The sequence below is a fragment of the Gorilla gorilla genome, chromosome 22, assembly GCF_029281585.2.
Source record: "Gorilla gorilla gorilla isolate KB3781 chromosome 22, NHGRI_mGorGor1-v2.1_pri, whole genome shotgun sequence".
Lineage (NCBI taxonomy): Eukaryota > Metazoa > Chordata > Mammalia > Primates > Hominidae > Gorilla > Gorilla gorilla.
Genome location: NC_073246.2, coordinates 15,587,126 through 15,601,516, shown reverse-complemented (window position 1 = coordinate 15,601,516; position 14,391 = coordinate 15,587,126). Strand labels below are relative to the sequence as shown.

At 50.6% G+C, this 14,391-nt stretch overlaps 1 long non-coding RNA gene across 1 annotated transcript; it reads left to right on the top strand.

Annotated features, from left to right (window-relative positions):
• The first annotated feature begins 9,049 nt into the window (after nucleotides 1–9,049).
• On the top strand, nucleotides 9,050–12,483 carry LOC129529296 (uncharacterized). The gene is made up of 3 exons (XR_008674774.2): nucleotides 9,050–9,188; nucleotides 9,548–10,519; nucleotides 12,007–12,483. It is a non-coding gene; the product is annotated as an uncharacterized lncRNA (long non-coding RNA).
• Nucleotides 12,484–14,391: the final 1,908 nt, after the last annotated feature.

Below are 14,391 nucleotides of genomic sequence, written 5' to 3'. Positions count from 1 at the left end.
AGTCAAAGTTACTTTTGTTTCCTTGGCAAAGAACGTGGCTGCACGGTGACCTCGCCCTGGAGATCTGTGAAACTTTGAACTTGAGGGTGATGATTTACTGAGTATCTAGTGGAATGAACTGGGCAGCAAAGCTCAAGAGGTGTCCTGTTTCCATCGAACAGCCTGTGCTCTTATGTGTGATGGAGGAAATGACCTCTGGATGGGACTTACATTAAATGAGTCAGAACTTTTATAGTAAATGAGAAACAGATCTCAAAAGTTTGGAAAATTTGCATCCTGGCCATGTGGTCAAAAAGAAAAGCTGATTTTCAGGGGGAAAATTGTGGAAGGCTTCGGAAACTTGCATGAAAAGGAGCCCAGTGCTAATCGACAAGACAATAGGGAAAAGGCCTTGAAGGCATTTCAGAGACCTTTGCAGCAGCCCTTGCTGTTACAGGCCCTGGGGCCTAGGAGAGAAGAATGGTTTCCTGGGCCAGCTCCATGGCCCCCCTCTGTGTGCAGCCTCAGGACACTGCTGCCTGCATCCCTGCAGCTCCAGCTCCAGCTCCAGCTCCAGCTCAAGCCATGACTGAAAGATGCACAGGTACAGCTTGTGTCACTGCTACAGAGGGTGCTGGCTAGAAGCCTTGGTAACTTCATCATAGTGTTAAGCCACTGGTGGATGGAGCATGAGACTAGAGGCTTGGGAACCTCTCTATAGATTTTGGAAGATGTATGGAAATGCCCGGGTGTCCAGGCAAAAGCACCTCAAAAAGGCAGAGCCTTATATGAAACTTCTACTAGGGCAGTGCAGAAGGAAAACATGGGGTTGGAGCCCCCACACTGGAGGCTACCATCATGCAGACACCAGATTCATTGACCCCCCAAAAACTTGTATTCTCAGTGGGGAAAAGTCACAGACACTCAACACCAGCTGAGCCCATGAGGGCAGCCGTGAGGCATAAACCCTGCAAAGCCACAGGTGCCAAGCTGCCCAAGGCCTTGGAAGCCCAGCCCTCACACCCCTGTGCCCTGGATATGGGACAAGGTTTCAAAAAGGGTGATTTTGGAACTGTAGGATGGAATGACTGGCCTTCTGGGTTTGGAGTTTCATGGGGCTGGTAAGTCCTATCTGTGTTTTGGTTTTTTCTGGCAACATTCTTCCTTTTGGCTGGGAATGCTTACCCAATGCGTCTACAAGCATTGTACCTTGGAAGTAGTTAACTTGCTTTATATTTCAGAGGCTCATGGGCCTAAGAAACTGTAGCCTTGTGTCAGATGAGACTTTAAGCTTTGAACATTTGTATAAATGCTATAATGATATAAGATTTTGGGGGACTGTAGGGAAGGCATCATTGTATTTTGCAATGTGAGAAGGACATGAGATTTGGGGAGCCAGGGACAGAATAATAAAATTCAGCTCTGTGTCCCTACCAAAACTCATGTGGAATTGTCATCGGAATGTTAAAGGTGGAGCCTGGTGGAAGGTGATTTAATCACGGTGGAGGGCTGGGGTTGGAAGATGGGGCGTAGGGACAATGGGTGATTTATGGTGTGGCTGAGGAGTGAAAATTGTGGGTGGGGGGTGGATCCTTCATAAATGATTAAACACTCTCCTTATTGCTGTCCTTGTGATAGTGAGTTCTCTTCATGATTTTGGAGCTGTAAGATTGAATGGATACTGGCCTTCTGGGTTTTGGACTTGTATTGGCCCTGCGGTCCCATTTGTGTTTTCTTCCTGGGAAAATTCTTCCCTTTGGATTGAGAAAGCTTACCCAAAGCCAGTACCATTATTGTACCTTGAAAGAAAAGAACATCCTTTTAAGTTCAGGGACTCATAGGCAAAAGGTACTGTAGACTTGTCTCAGATGGGATGTTGATTTTCTTACATTTGAGTTAATGTTGGAATGAGTTAAGACTTCTCGATACTTTTGAAAAGACATGAATACATTTTGCTCTGTGAGAAGGACATGAGACTGTGGGGATCAGCATCAGAATAATATCATTTGGCTGTGTTTCTTTACCAAAACACATGTGAATTGTAATCCTTATTATTGGAGGTGGGGCCTGGCTGGAGGTGATTTAATCATGGAGGGTCGGGGGCCGGGGGTGGAAGGAAAAGGGGTGGGTAGGGTGAGGAGTAGGTTGTTATTAGGGTGGTGGGTAGTAGGAGGGGGGAGTAGCCTGCTGCAGAGGCAGAGGCTCATGGAAAGTCTCTACTAGGGCAGTGCACCTGTGGCTTTGCAGGGTGTAACCCCCATGGCTGCTCTCATGGGCTTGGCTGGTGTTGAGTGCCTGTAGCTGTTCCACACAGAGAGTGCAAGCTATTGGTGGGTCTATGAGTCTGTAGTCTGGAGGATGGTGGCCTCCTGTGTGGGGGCTCCAAGCCCATATTTTCCTTCTGCACTGCACTGGTGGAGGTTCTCCAAGAGGTTCTGCCTCTGCAGGAGGCTTCTGCCTGGAAACAGCAGGGGGTGGTGTGGGTGGATCCTTCACCATTGGTTAATCTTCCTGATGCTGATCTCCTGATAGTGAGTTCTCATGAGATCTGGTTGTATAACCGGGTGTGGCACCTCTTTCTTCTCTGTGTCTTCTTCTTACTCCTGCCATATGGAACATCTCATTGTCACTTGGCCTTCTGGTATGATTGGGAGGCTTCCTGAGTCCTCCCAGAAGTAGAAACCACTTGCTGCCTTTACAGCCTGCAGAAACATGAGCCAGTTAAACCTCTTTTAAAAATAATACTACAGAAAATTTGTACTGTAGAGTGGAGCTATGTAATGCCCTCAAGGTTTCTTCGTCTTTTTTTTTTTGCTATTAGCATTTGGCTTCTTCTATATGCAAATATCTGAAGGCTTCTTGAATTTTCTCCCTGAAAATGGACTTTTCTTCTTTCAGCACATTGCCAGGCTGCCGTAACGGTAGCTGAAAATGTAGAAGCAGGTTCAGACGTGTGTAACGACCAGACGCTGCACAGTTTGGGGGGCTTGGAAGAAGACAGAAAGACGAGGGAAAATTTGGACTCTTGTAGAGACGTGTTAAATTAAAAGGGTGACCATAGAGACTTGTTACATAACTATAATTAAAAGAGTGACTGAAGGATGGACAGTGAAGACCATGCTTAGAAAGTCTCAGATGAAAATGAGCAACTTACTGGGAACAGGAGTTAAGGTTACTTTTGTTTTGCCTTAGCAAAGAACTTGGCTGGTTGGTGTCCCTGCCCTGGAGACCTCTGAAACTTTGAACTTGAGGGTGATGATTTAGGGTATATCTGGTGAAATGAAGTAGGCAGCAAAGCTCAAGAGGTGTCTTGTCTGTTTTGAACAGCCTGTGGTCTTCTCTGTGACTGAATAAATGACCTCAAGTTAAAAGTTATATTTAAATGAGAAGCAGAGCTTAAAATTCTGGAAAATTTGCAGCCTGGCCAAGTGGTCAAAAAGCAAAGCTGATTTTCAGTGGGAAAATTCAAGAAGGCTTCCAAAATTTGCATAAAATGGAGCCCAGTGCTAATAGCTAAGACAAGTTTAAAAGGCCTTGAAGCCATTTCAGAGACCTTTGCAGCAGAGCTTGCTGTCACAGGCCCTGATTTCTAGGACCCAAGAATGCTTTCCTGGGTGAGTCCCATGGTTGCGCTGCTGTGTCCATCCTCAGGACACTGCTGCCTGCATCCCTGCAGCTCCAGCTCCAGCTCCTGCTCCAGTCACGGCTGAAAGATGCACAGGTACAGCTTGCATCACTGCTTCAGGGGTGCAAGCTTCAAACCTTGGTGGCTTCTACATAGTACTAGGCCAGCAGGTGCACAGAGCACAAAACTAGAGGCTTGGGAACCTTTGTCTAGACTCCAGAGTATGTACGGGAAAACCTGGGTGTTGAGGCAGAAGCTTTTCCAGGGGGCAGAGCCTCATGGGAAACATTTACTAGGGCAGTACAGAAGGAACATATAGGTTTGTAGCGCCCACACAGGAATGCACCATTTTCCAGACCGCAGATTCATAGACCCGCCAACTGCTGGCACCCTCAGTGTGGAAAAGCCACAGGCACTCAACACCAGCCCAGCCCATGAGGGCACCTGTTGGGGATAGACCCTGCACTGCCACAGATGCTGAGCTGCCCAAGGCCTTGGGAGCCCAGCTATCCACCCCTGTGCTCCAGATGTGGGATACAGGTTCAGAAAAATGATTTGGGAGCAGTAGGATTCAATGACTGGCCTGCTGGGTTTTTGACTTGCATGGGGTCTGTTAGTCTCATCTGTATTTTGTGCTTCTTTCTGTCAATTTTTTTCCTTTTGGCTGGGAATGCTTACCCAACTCCTGTACAATCATTGCACCTTGGAAGTAGTAAACTTGCTTTACATATAATTCAGTGGCTCATGAGCAGAAGGGACTGTAGACTTGTCTCAGATGAGACTCTGGGCTTTGGGCATTTCAGTAAATGCTGGAATGAGTTAAGACTTTGGGGGACTGTACAGAAGGCATCATTGTATTTTGTAGTGTGACAAGGATATGAGATTGGGGGGGACCCGTGTCAGGATAATGTGATTTGACTTTTTGTCCCTACCAATACTCTCATGGAATTGTGATGGTGAATGTTAAAGGTGGGGCCTGGTGGGAGGTGATTTAATCATGGCGAAGAATGGGTGTTGGAGGTAGGGGTGTGGGGAGAATGGGGGAGAGTATTTTGTGGATGGGGGTGAAAGATGAGGGAGGGGATTGCATTCTTCATAAATGGTTTAACACTGTCTCCTTAATGCTGTCTGCATGATAGTGAGTTCTCTTGATGATTACAGAGCTGTGAGATTGAATGAATACTGTCCTGCTGGGGTTTGGACTTGCATTTGTGTTATTTTTCTGGGGAATTTCTTCCCTTTGGATTGAGAAAACTTACCCAATGCCTATTGTACCTTGAAGGAAAAGAAATCCCTTTTAAATTCTGGGACTCATTGGCAGAAGGGATTGTAACCTTGTCTCAGATGAGACTTTGAAATTTTTACATTTGTAATGAGTTAAGACTTTTGGAAACTTTTGAAAAGGCATGATTGTGTTTTGCTCTGTGAGAAGGACATGAGGTTCTGGGGAATCAGGGTCAGAATAATATGGGTTGGCTGTGTGTCCCTGTAAAACTCACTTGTCATCCTTAATGTCGGAGGTGTGCCAGGTGGGAGGTGATTTAATCTTGGATGGGAGGGGGTTGGGGTGGAAGGAAAAGGATGAGTAGTGTGGGGAGGAGTACGTTGTCAGTATGGTGGTGGGAGGGTGGGAGTAACTTGCTGCAGAGGCAGAGGCTCATGGGAAACCTCTACTAAGACAGTGCACCTGTGGCTTTGCAGGGTTTAGCCCCCATGGCTGCTCTCATGGGCTGGGTTGGTGTCGAGTGCCTGTAGCTTTTCCATACTGAGGGTGTGAGCTGTTGGTGGGCTTAAGAACCTGGAGTCTGGAGGAAGGTGGCCTCCTGTGTGGGGGCTCAAAGCCTATATTTTCCTTCTGCACTGCCATAGTGGATGTTTCCTAAGAGGTTCTGCTTCTGCAGGAGGCTTCTGCCTGGAAACAGTGGGCTGTGGTGGGGGTGGAGAATCCTTCACCATTGGTTAGTCTTCTTGATGCTGATGTCCTGATAGTGAGTTCTTATGTGATCTGGTTGTCTAACAGGATGTCACACCTCTTTCCTCTCTCTATCTTGCTCCTACTCCTGCCATATGAAACATCTCATTGTCGCTTGGCCTTCTGATATGGTTAGGAGGGGCCTGATCAGTGTGGGCCTGCTCAGTGGACCTAGTCAGTTGGGACTTGGTCAGTGAGGCCTATTTAGTAGGGGGTGGTCAGCAGGTGTCTGCTTAGAGAGGGTCTCATTAGAGGGATCTAGTAGTGCAGGTCTTGGTGAGTGGGTTCCTAGTGGCAGACAAATGTTTGGTGTCTGGTCAATGCAAACCTGGGCTGTGGGACTTGGTCAGTGGAGACCTTGTTAGCTGGAGCTTAGTTGTGGCCTTGTCAGATTGGGCTGGGTTACTGGTGACTAGGTCAAGGGGTGCTATTCAGTGGAGGCCTGGTCACATGGGACCTAGTCAGCAGAGATGCTTGTCAGTGGGGCCCTGGTGAGGGCAGGCTGGTCAGTGGAACCTAATCAGTGGGGGCCTGGTCAGAAAGGACTTGATCAGTGGTGGCTTTTGCAGCACTGGTCTACGGGGTGACCTGGTCAGCGGGGATCTGAGCAGTGCGTGCCTGTTCAGTGGGGCATACTCATTAGAGTCCCAGTCAGGGGCATCTGGTCACCTCAGGCGTGGTTAGTAGGGGCCTGGTCACTGGCAGCCTATTCCCTGGAGGCGTGGTCAGTGGGGCTTCATCTGTGGGACCAGACAATGGGGTCATTATCGGCGGAACCTGATCAGTGAGGCCTTGTCAGTAAGGACCTGGGCAGTGAGGCCTTACAAGTGAGGCCTTGTCAGTAAGGTCCTCATCAGTGGAGTCCTGGTCATTGTGGGCCTGTCAGCGGGAATCTAGTTAGTGAGGCCTGGTGATGGGGGTCTAATCAGTGAGGGTGTGGTCAGGGAGGATCTGATATGCTGGATCTGGTCAGCAGGGACCTTTTCAGTGGGGGCTGCTGAGCACTGCAGGGAGATGTCAGGAGAAATGCATGTTATCGAGGGCCCTGTGGACAGCTGGGATGGCCCAGTGGTGTTCAATGGCCCAGTCAAAGATGGACAAAGCAGGTGTTTGGATGGACCTGGGAGATCTTGCACAGGGATTCTGACAGGACAAAGGTAAAGGAAGTACCAGAGTGGCCAGAGAGATGGTCACAGTCTATGGGCTGCACAGGATGGAGGAGGCCAGGGAACAGGCAGGGTGGGCAGCTGAGTTTCAGGGAGAGACATGTGCATGCTGGGAGGTCAGACCCTGTGAGGGCTGTGGGGGCATCAGGTGGACTGGGCTCCAGGTGCACCCTCAGTGCACTGGGCAGGTCTTGGCCCAGGCTCCCTGGACCCTGGCTGGGTGATGTGGTCATTTGCTGGCAGACTATTGTCAGGCTCTGGCTACCCAACCTGGGCAGCGCTGTCCCATCTCAGGACTGCACTTCCTCAGATCCTGCAGAGGGCACAGCCTCCAGCCCAGGAGGGGCAGCCCCATGGTGCAGCCTGAGCTCTCCATGGGCCTGGAGCATCCCCTGCCAGCCCTGCACTCCCTCTTCTCCCAGGTCCCGCTTTTCCAGGGTCAGCCAGTGGGGAGGCCCCATCCTCCCTTCCCTATGTGTCTCCTGGGCTGAAACTTGCAGTGCACTGGGACAGGGATGAGGCTTCCCTAAGGCCTATTTAGGTAGGGGACTGGCTTCCAGCCTGGCACAGGTCCTCAGCTCTGCCTTGGTTGCCTTAGAGTGAGATGGATCAGTCAGTGCCCTGAAGGTAAAGGTAGGAGACTGTCCCTGCTGTTGGGAGGCTGGTCTAGGGATGGAGGACTTAAGAGGTCTTCCCAGTCTGTCAGGCCTGGGCAGTGATGTCCTGTCTGAGGACTCAGAAAATCCAGTCCTGGGATGGGACAATGCTGCCCAGGGTGGGTGGCCAGGGTCTGACAGTAGTCGCCCAGGGAGTGACCACATCACCCAGCTGGGGTCCAGGAAGCCTGGCCTGAGACCTGCCCATTGCACTGAGGGTGCACCTGGAGCCCACTCCATCTGATGCCCCCACAGCCCTCACAGGGCCTGACCTCCCAGCATGCACCTGCCTCTCCCTGCACCCCAGCTGTCCACGCTGCCTGTTCCCTCACTTCCTCTATCCTGTCCAGCAGGATGGGATGGGCAGGAGGACAGCCTGTGTGCACATTTCATGGCAAGTAGGAGTGACCCACCATCCCTGGGAGGCGCCTTGGTTCCTCCCAAACCCGGGCCCAGAACTCTGTCCCTGGGGTGGTTTTACCGTACCCCAAACTCAGAACTGTGGTTGTGGCTCAGGGGTCAGCACCCACTAGTGCCGGGACACTACTGGGAGGCTGGGATCTGACCAAAGCCCGTGGTGTCTGTGGCCTGAGGACAGGGTGTCTTGGGGCCATAAGGACAGGCCACAAGTTCCCATTGGGTCATAGGGGCTCAGCCCCCGTGTTTGTCCTTCCCTGGCTCCTTCCCATCAGTGCCCTGGAACCCAAGACCAAGCATCCAAGGTTCCCTCCAGGAATCCTGGTGGCTCAGCTTATTTTGTCGTGTTTCATCTGAGAACAAAAATGTCAGATCGGATGCACAGAAAAATGGCTCAACATGCTTAATGACTAGAAGAAGTCTAGGAGCAGCAAGAAGGTAATGTGGAGAGGGGAGGAACTCCATGGGACTTCCATGACTGGTGTCTGCAGAGCCAGGGGTACAGGCATCCAGTGCTGTGGCCTGGCACCACCTCTCAGAGGGTGGGTAGCACACTGTCCTTACCTGGGGGACAGCAGGCCTGGTCACCAGCTTTTGTACCTGTCTCTGCAAGCATTGCATTGCTGGAAGAGAATCTCATGCCAGAGCTTGGACCATGCCTTGCTCAGGGGTTAGGGGTTATCTCTTGGTTACCTAAATGAAAAAATAGCTCCAGATCATAGTTCGCACAGAGCCTAAGGCTGGAAACCTCCAGAATCCTCCGGCCCCCGATCCTCCCCAGGGACCCCTGTGGCCTATCTCACCAGAGCATTCTTCCATCTGTAGATTTCTTGGCTGCTCCACAAGGGAGTCCCACTTCAGGTGTGGTGCTGGGCATGGTCACTCCTGCTGGATGTTTAGAAGGTGGAAACCAAGGACCTAGGGAAATACCAGGTACAGCCTTTCCACCCTCATCCAGAGAAGAACAAAGAGGCCAGGCGGTGTCAGGAGCCCAGGTCTCCAGCTGGAGGGAACTTCAACCCTGCAGTGGGAGCAGGGGCCCATTGCACATCCTAGGCAGAGATGGTAACATAGGCACCACAGGTATGCAGGGATTGGTACCCCTTCCTGGCATCAGAAAGAAGCCAAACAAGGAGCTTTCTGCAGAATGAAACCTCCTTTCCTTTCAGAAGCACTGCTGACAGTTTGGTGGTTGCCACTGGGGCAGTGAGTCTTTTGTCCGTTCTGAGGTTGGGCTGGTTTCTCCTCTTGGTCCTGCCCTACAGACCATAAAGGAAATCAGCAAGAAGTCCCCAGCAAACATCCACAGATGGCCCTGGACATCAGCCACATTCTGAGAAACATGTCATGTTCTGGGAGGGCTGAGGCATCAAGTAAGTCTTATGGGGCTGGAGGATCCCAGGGCAGGTGGGGCAATCCAGAGCCATGGGGGCTTCCCATGGGAATTGGGAGGTCCCAAAGCAGACGCAGGAGTTCCACAGGAGGAGTCTCAGAGCCACCAAGCGCTCTCCTGTCCCAGGGAGCAGTCAACACCATGGACTGAACAGTTACTGGGCTTCAAGCTCTGGGCCAGGCTGGGGCATGTGGGGCCATGAGGGAGCTCAGAGTGGGAGACAGAGAGACAAGTGTGCTCAGAGGGCACCCATTTCTGGGTGTAATGTGGTCCTGAGATTTTGGCTGAGAAGGGTTTCCAGTGTTTCATATGTGTTATGGAGCTGCTTCCTCTCCCCAGCCTCACCTTGCAGGAATCCCAGTGAATATATTGCCACCTTATTTGAGCTCAGTGCCCTCATAGCGTAATGGCACCAGCAGATCTGCCTGTGCATGGACTTCCTGTACTACCCATTCCTGAGGGGTGATGCTTCTGCAGGGCCTGTGACCTGGTGCACAACTTTGGACACCATCATCCTGGAGCAGCACTGCACCCTCACTAGCCAGGGTGTTCATGACTTCCTCAAGGCCAAGGCCACGTTCAAGACTTGAGACTTCCGTGATGCACTTGTGCTGGGCAAGGTGGCTTCTCCGGTGTCTTAATTTGGGAGGTAGAATGCAGCTTGAGATCAAATGTCTGATCAAAGAACTTGAACTTGATCTGGAGGGCTCTGGGGAGCCATAGAAGGTGCTGGACAAACGAGGGACAGTCAGATATATTTTAGAGATGACTGTAGAAGGCTGCCTGGAAGGAGTGAACAAGAGCCAGGAGACCCGGGAGGGAGCTTGTGGGGCAGGTCTGGAGATGGCAAGGGAGGGATCCTGCTTGGATGAAAAGTCTTCAGGGACTGTCTCAGGTTACACTCAGGTGCCCTCAGAGCTAATGTGTTCAGAGGTCTTGTCTCCAGGATGAAAATGGGAAGGAGTTGTCATATGAGGACATATAAATGGAGGCTGGCATCTTCATGAGTACCAGCAGTGGTCCTGGTGTGGGTCTCTCCATCCAGGGACATGGTGGATGGACACTACGTCACTCCATTCTGCCCTTCCTTTCCCTCCCCCCATTCTCCCGAGGGCCTCAGTACATGGGCGCTGTCCAACCTCTGGTGCTGAAGCAGCCAAGAGACCCAAGCCTGCGTGGCTGCCTCTTAGGATATGACAGCACAGCCACTGGCCTCTACTGAATCCTATGCAACCTCAGAAGACACCCAGGAGTGATGCCATCACGTGGTGCAAGAGTTCTGAGGGACCGCAATCCTGAAGACATTGAATGGTGGGTGCAGGGCCTCATGGCCTGTTCCCCAGCTCCTCTCATTAGCTCTGCTCCAGGTGGTGAAGGGGGATAACATTTCTGTCAATTCTGCCATGATTGCCTAGCAGGAAAAGGAGCAGAGCCCAGAAGCAGGGCCTGGTATGCAGCCTGCCTAACAAGGGAGAATTTATAGGCTCTGTGGACAGAAAGATCTGGGAGTCCATATCTATCACCCACTAGCTTGCTGAGACATTAGTAAAGTCAGTTTTCTGAACTACATTTCTGTCATCTGTAAGTTGAGAGGAATTTCTTCTACCCCACGAGGCTTCTTGGATAATTAGTGACAGTGTGTGTAGAGCAGGTGCCACCCAGCTGGCATTTGGTGTCCAGACCACTCCTCTTCCCCCTTGATTTTCTGCCTAAATTTGCATTTTGTTCTTAAGATTTTCATTCCCCTTAATTCTGCTCTTCCCTCTGATTTCTGCCTTACTGTATATCCCATGGAGTCACCAGGATCAAAGTGGGTAACAGTCATGTATGCATGTATGTGTGTGTACATATACACATTGTTGGGGTTGGAGTGTGGTGTGTGGGTAAGTGTATGAGTTGGAATCACTGACTGAAACTCGCCACACCAGGCTGTGTTCCTGCTCATTGCTGGAGGCACTGTCAGGGGCCCTGTCCTCAACCCCGGGCCTGACCCTTGCAGATCAGGCAGGTCATTCTGGAGGAATCATGCCCTTGGAAGGATCCCTGAGGAGTGACTGGTGGGTATTGGTGGATAAATACCCCAGCTCCCTTGCTTTGGGTGGGATGACTCTGAGGCACATGTTCTGTGCTGTCTCTGCAGATGTACCTGGCAGGGCTGAGTCCTGGCTGCCACAGGGGAAACTTCCTTGATGAAGGTCCCTTTAACTGCTGCATTCCTTTCCTGTCTCAGTTCCCCACTCCTCTACTGTTGTTTCCTGGGATTCACACCCTAAGGAAGAACTAGCAGTCGAATTACTATCCTAGAGTTATCTCCAAATAGAATTTTTGTATTTCAATATTTGCCTCAGGATCTACTTCCAGGAAATTTATACTAAGGCACACATTTTTATGTCAGCTCCTTCAATCCCCACAGGCCTGCCATTGTGCTGTTTTTATCAAAATGGAATATGGGGATCAGAGAGGGGAAGTCACTTGCCCAAAGTCACCCAGCTGAACAGTGGTGGAGTTCAACTTTGACCATGGGAAGTATGGCCCCAAGGTGGATGCTTGTTCATATCCCATGAGACTCCTCCCTTACCAGGGTCAAATGAATGAATGGAGGATGTTAAAAGTAGAGTCTCTGATGCCTCTGCCAGAGAAACCCCAGGCTCTTGGCTGGCACCTGTGTTCTCACTCTTACCTCATTAAGAGTATAATGAAAAACATGCTCAGTGCTGACCGTGTGCCTGGGGGTTTTGTAGGCACTCTGCTTACTCTAATTCATTTAATTTTTATAATAACCTTGTTTTTACTTCTAGTTGTTAGATTAAAAAACAGTGGCAAAGAGCAATACAGAGAGTTGCCAAAATTCACACCGCTGGTCCAGGTTTGAAGCAAGCAGTCTGTACCTGCAGTCCTTGTCTGTAACCATGGCACCCTGGCTTCTCACACATCTCATCGTGGAGTTCCACCATGTGTCAGGCATGACACTGAGCACCTTCTTTTAAGAATATAATTTGTAATTATGTAGATTATTAATTCTACCTCAAAATGCCACACAGCCTTCATGTGATAAAATGAAACAATTGGTGAGTCTAAGCATTGAGAAAAGACGTTCTTTTTTCCACTCCCAACTCCATTCCAACAGTTGGGACAGTGCTTTCTCTGTGCCTGTAGAAACCTCAGCTCCTGTGCTGAGGAGCCTGTTCTCTTTGGGGAATGTGGCAGTCAGGTACTGGCAGGGACCTCAAAGCGTCTGAAGGGTCATTAAGAAAAAGCTGTTTACACAGGTGTGGGCAGGGCCAAGGGGAACCAGGGGGGATGGTGCAGGGCCCTGGGTTTAGCGTCATCTGGGAGCTGTCACCACCCTCCAGGCTGGTGGGGCCATGGAGAAGCTGTTCCAGTAACTCGGAGACTCTGCAGCTGAAAGAGGAGGCCAGAGGAGACATCACTCACTGTGCCGTTTGACTGCATCTGGATGCCCCCACTGACCACACTACCATCCCCTTATTAGACTGGAGAGGCTGCAGGGAGGGGTTCTAAGCCTCCTATAGTGTCTCACCTCCAACAGTGAGTCAGCACCAGCCCCCCTAGTCCCACAGCACAGGGTCCACTTAGCCCCTGTATCCTGCGTGGTCCCCTTTCCTGCTGGGAAGCAGATATCCAAATGAGCAGTAGAATCCTGTCTCTCCCTTCAGGCCCTTCTACTCCTTATGAGTGGTGGTTTCCCTTGGTTTTGGATGAGAAACACCATTTCCCCTTCCACAGGGATTGTTTCTGTGGACCCCACCCTGAGTTTTCCCCTGGTTAGGCAACGGGCAGATGGGGGTGGTGGGACCAACTCTTTAGAAACAGCAATGACAAACAGATCTCACTTGGGGGAAGTTGATGTTAAGTGTCATGGGTCCTCTGGAATTTTCTGAAGCTTTCCTGTTTTTTTTTTCTCCCCCTAACCAGCTCAACTAATCTCCTGGGATCTCTACTAAGATGTTGGCAGCCCGGCCAGCTGGTCTGGCCCTGGACGTGCCTTCAGGGTCTGGTTATGCTTCATGACCTGCATTGTGGTCAGTGGTAAGCAGCACCAGCTTCTAGCTTTACTGTTGGGTCAGATTTTATCCCCACTCCAGCTCTGCAGTGTGGCTGCTTCTTGATTCATCCATGGACCCTGCACGAAATTGCCCCATGTTTCTGTTTGTGCATCACTGAGGAAGGAAGCATGAAGGATGCACAGATCAGGCCATTCCATTGCCCTCCTGGTGCTGGGTTTGCCCTCCCAATCCTGGGGTTGCTTCAGGGGCTGGTCGTTCTCCATAGCCCCCTCCACATTTCTCAGGTTTCTGCTCAAAAGTCACCTTTCGGAGGGGTCTCCACCTGTCACTGTGTTTGTAAGAGCTCCTTCGGTTTCTTTCTAGCTCATCTCACTCTGGTAATATCTTTGATTACCACCACCATCTGACCTGGTCTTATGAGCTGTTAGCTTCCTTCATCAGACGTGAGCACCAGGATGGCAGGGGCCTCATCTGTCCTGTTCCTCCTGTGGCCTGGGTCCTAGCACCATATCTGATACAGAGTAGATGCTGAAGGGAAGTTTACTTTGTAGAACTGTTTACCTGGGAGATGTTACTGTTAGTCTAACCTGTACCATTTTGTAAACCTCCAGCCATTTTGCAGACTCTGATCACAGTGAAAAGTTCCATGGGAACTTGGGCCATGAGAAACATCCTTCCTAACCACGTGACTGCAGAAACATCCTTATCACATCCTCCTGGGCAAAGGCCCAACAGCCTGACTGCAGGGACATCCTTGCCATATCCTGCTGGGCAGCAAGCTCTACCAACCAGATCCCTCCCTCCCAGTCCCATGATTACCCCAGCCTGTGAGTGGCAGTTGATGCTGGCACTAAGCTGGTTTCCTCCTCCCCAGGGTTTTGCTGGCAATAAAGATGTTGCTGTTGAAGCCACCAGCTGTCTCTCTGTCTTTCTTTAACCCTCGCCTTGCCTTCCAAACCTAACAATAACTCTACCTCTCCATTTTACCAATGAGGATATGGGACTCAAGGAGAGCAAGAGACTTACCCAGTGAGTCACAGAGCCTGAACTTGAACTCAGTTCAGCTGAATCCAGAACTTGTTTCTCCCTGAGAGTCCAGGGAAGGAAAGGTGGAACTGCAGCCAGTAGGTGCCCACATGCTTGTCCTAGAAGACC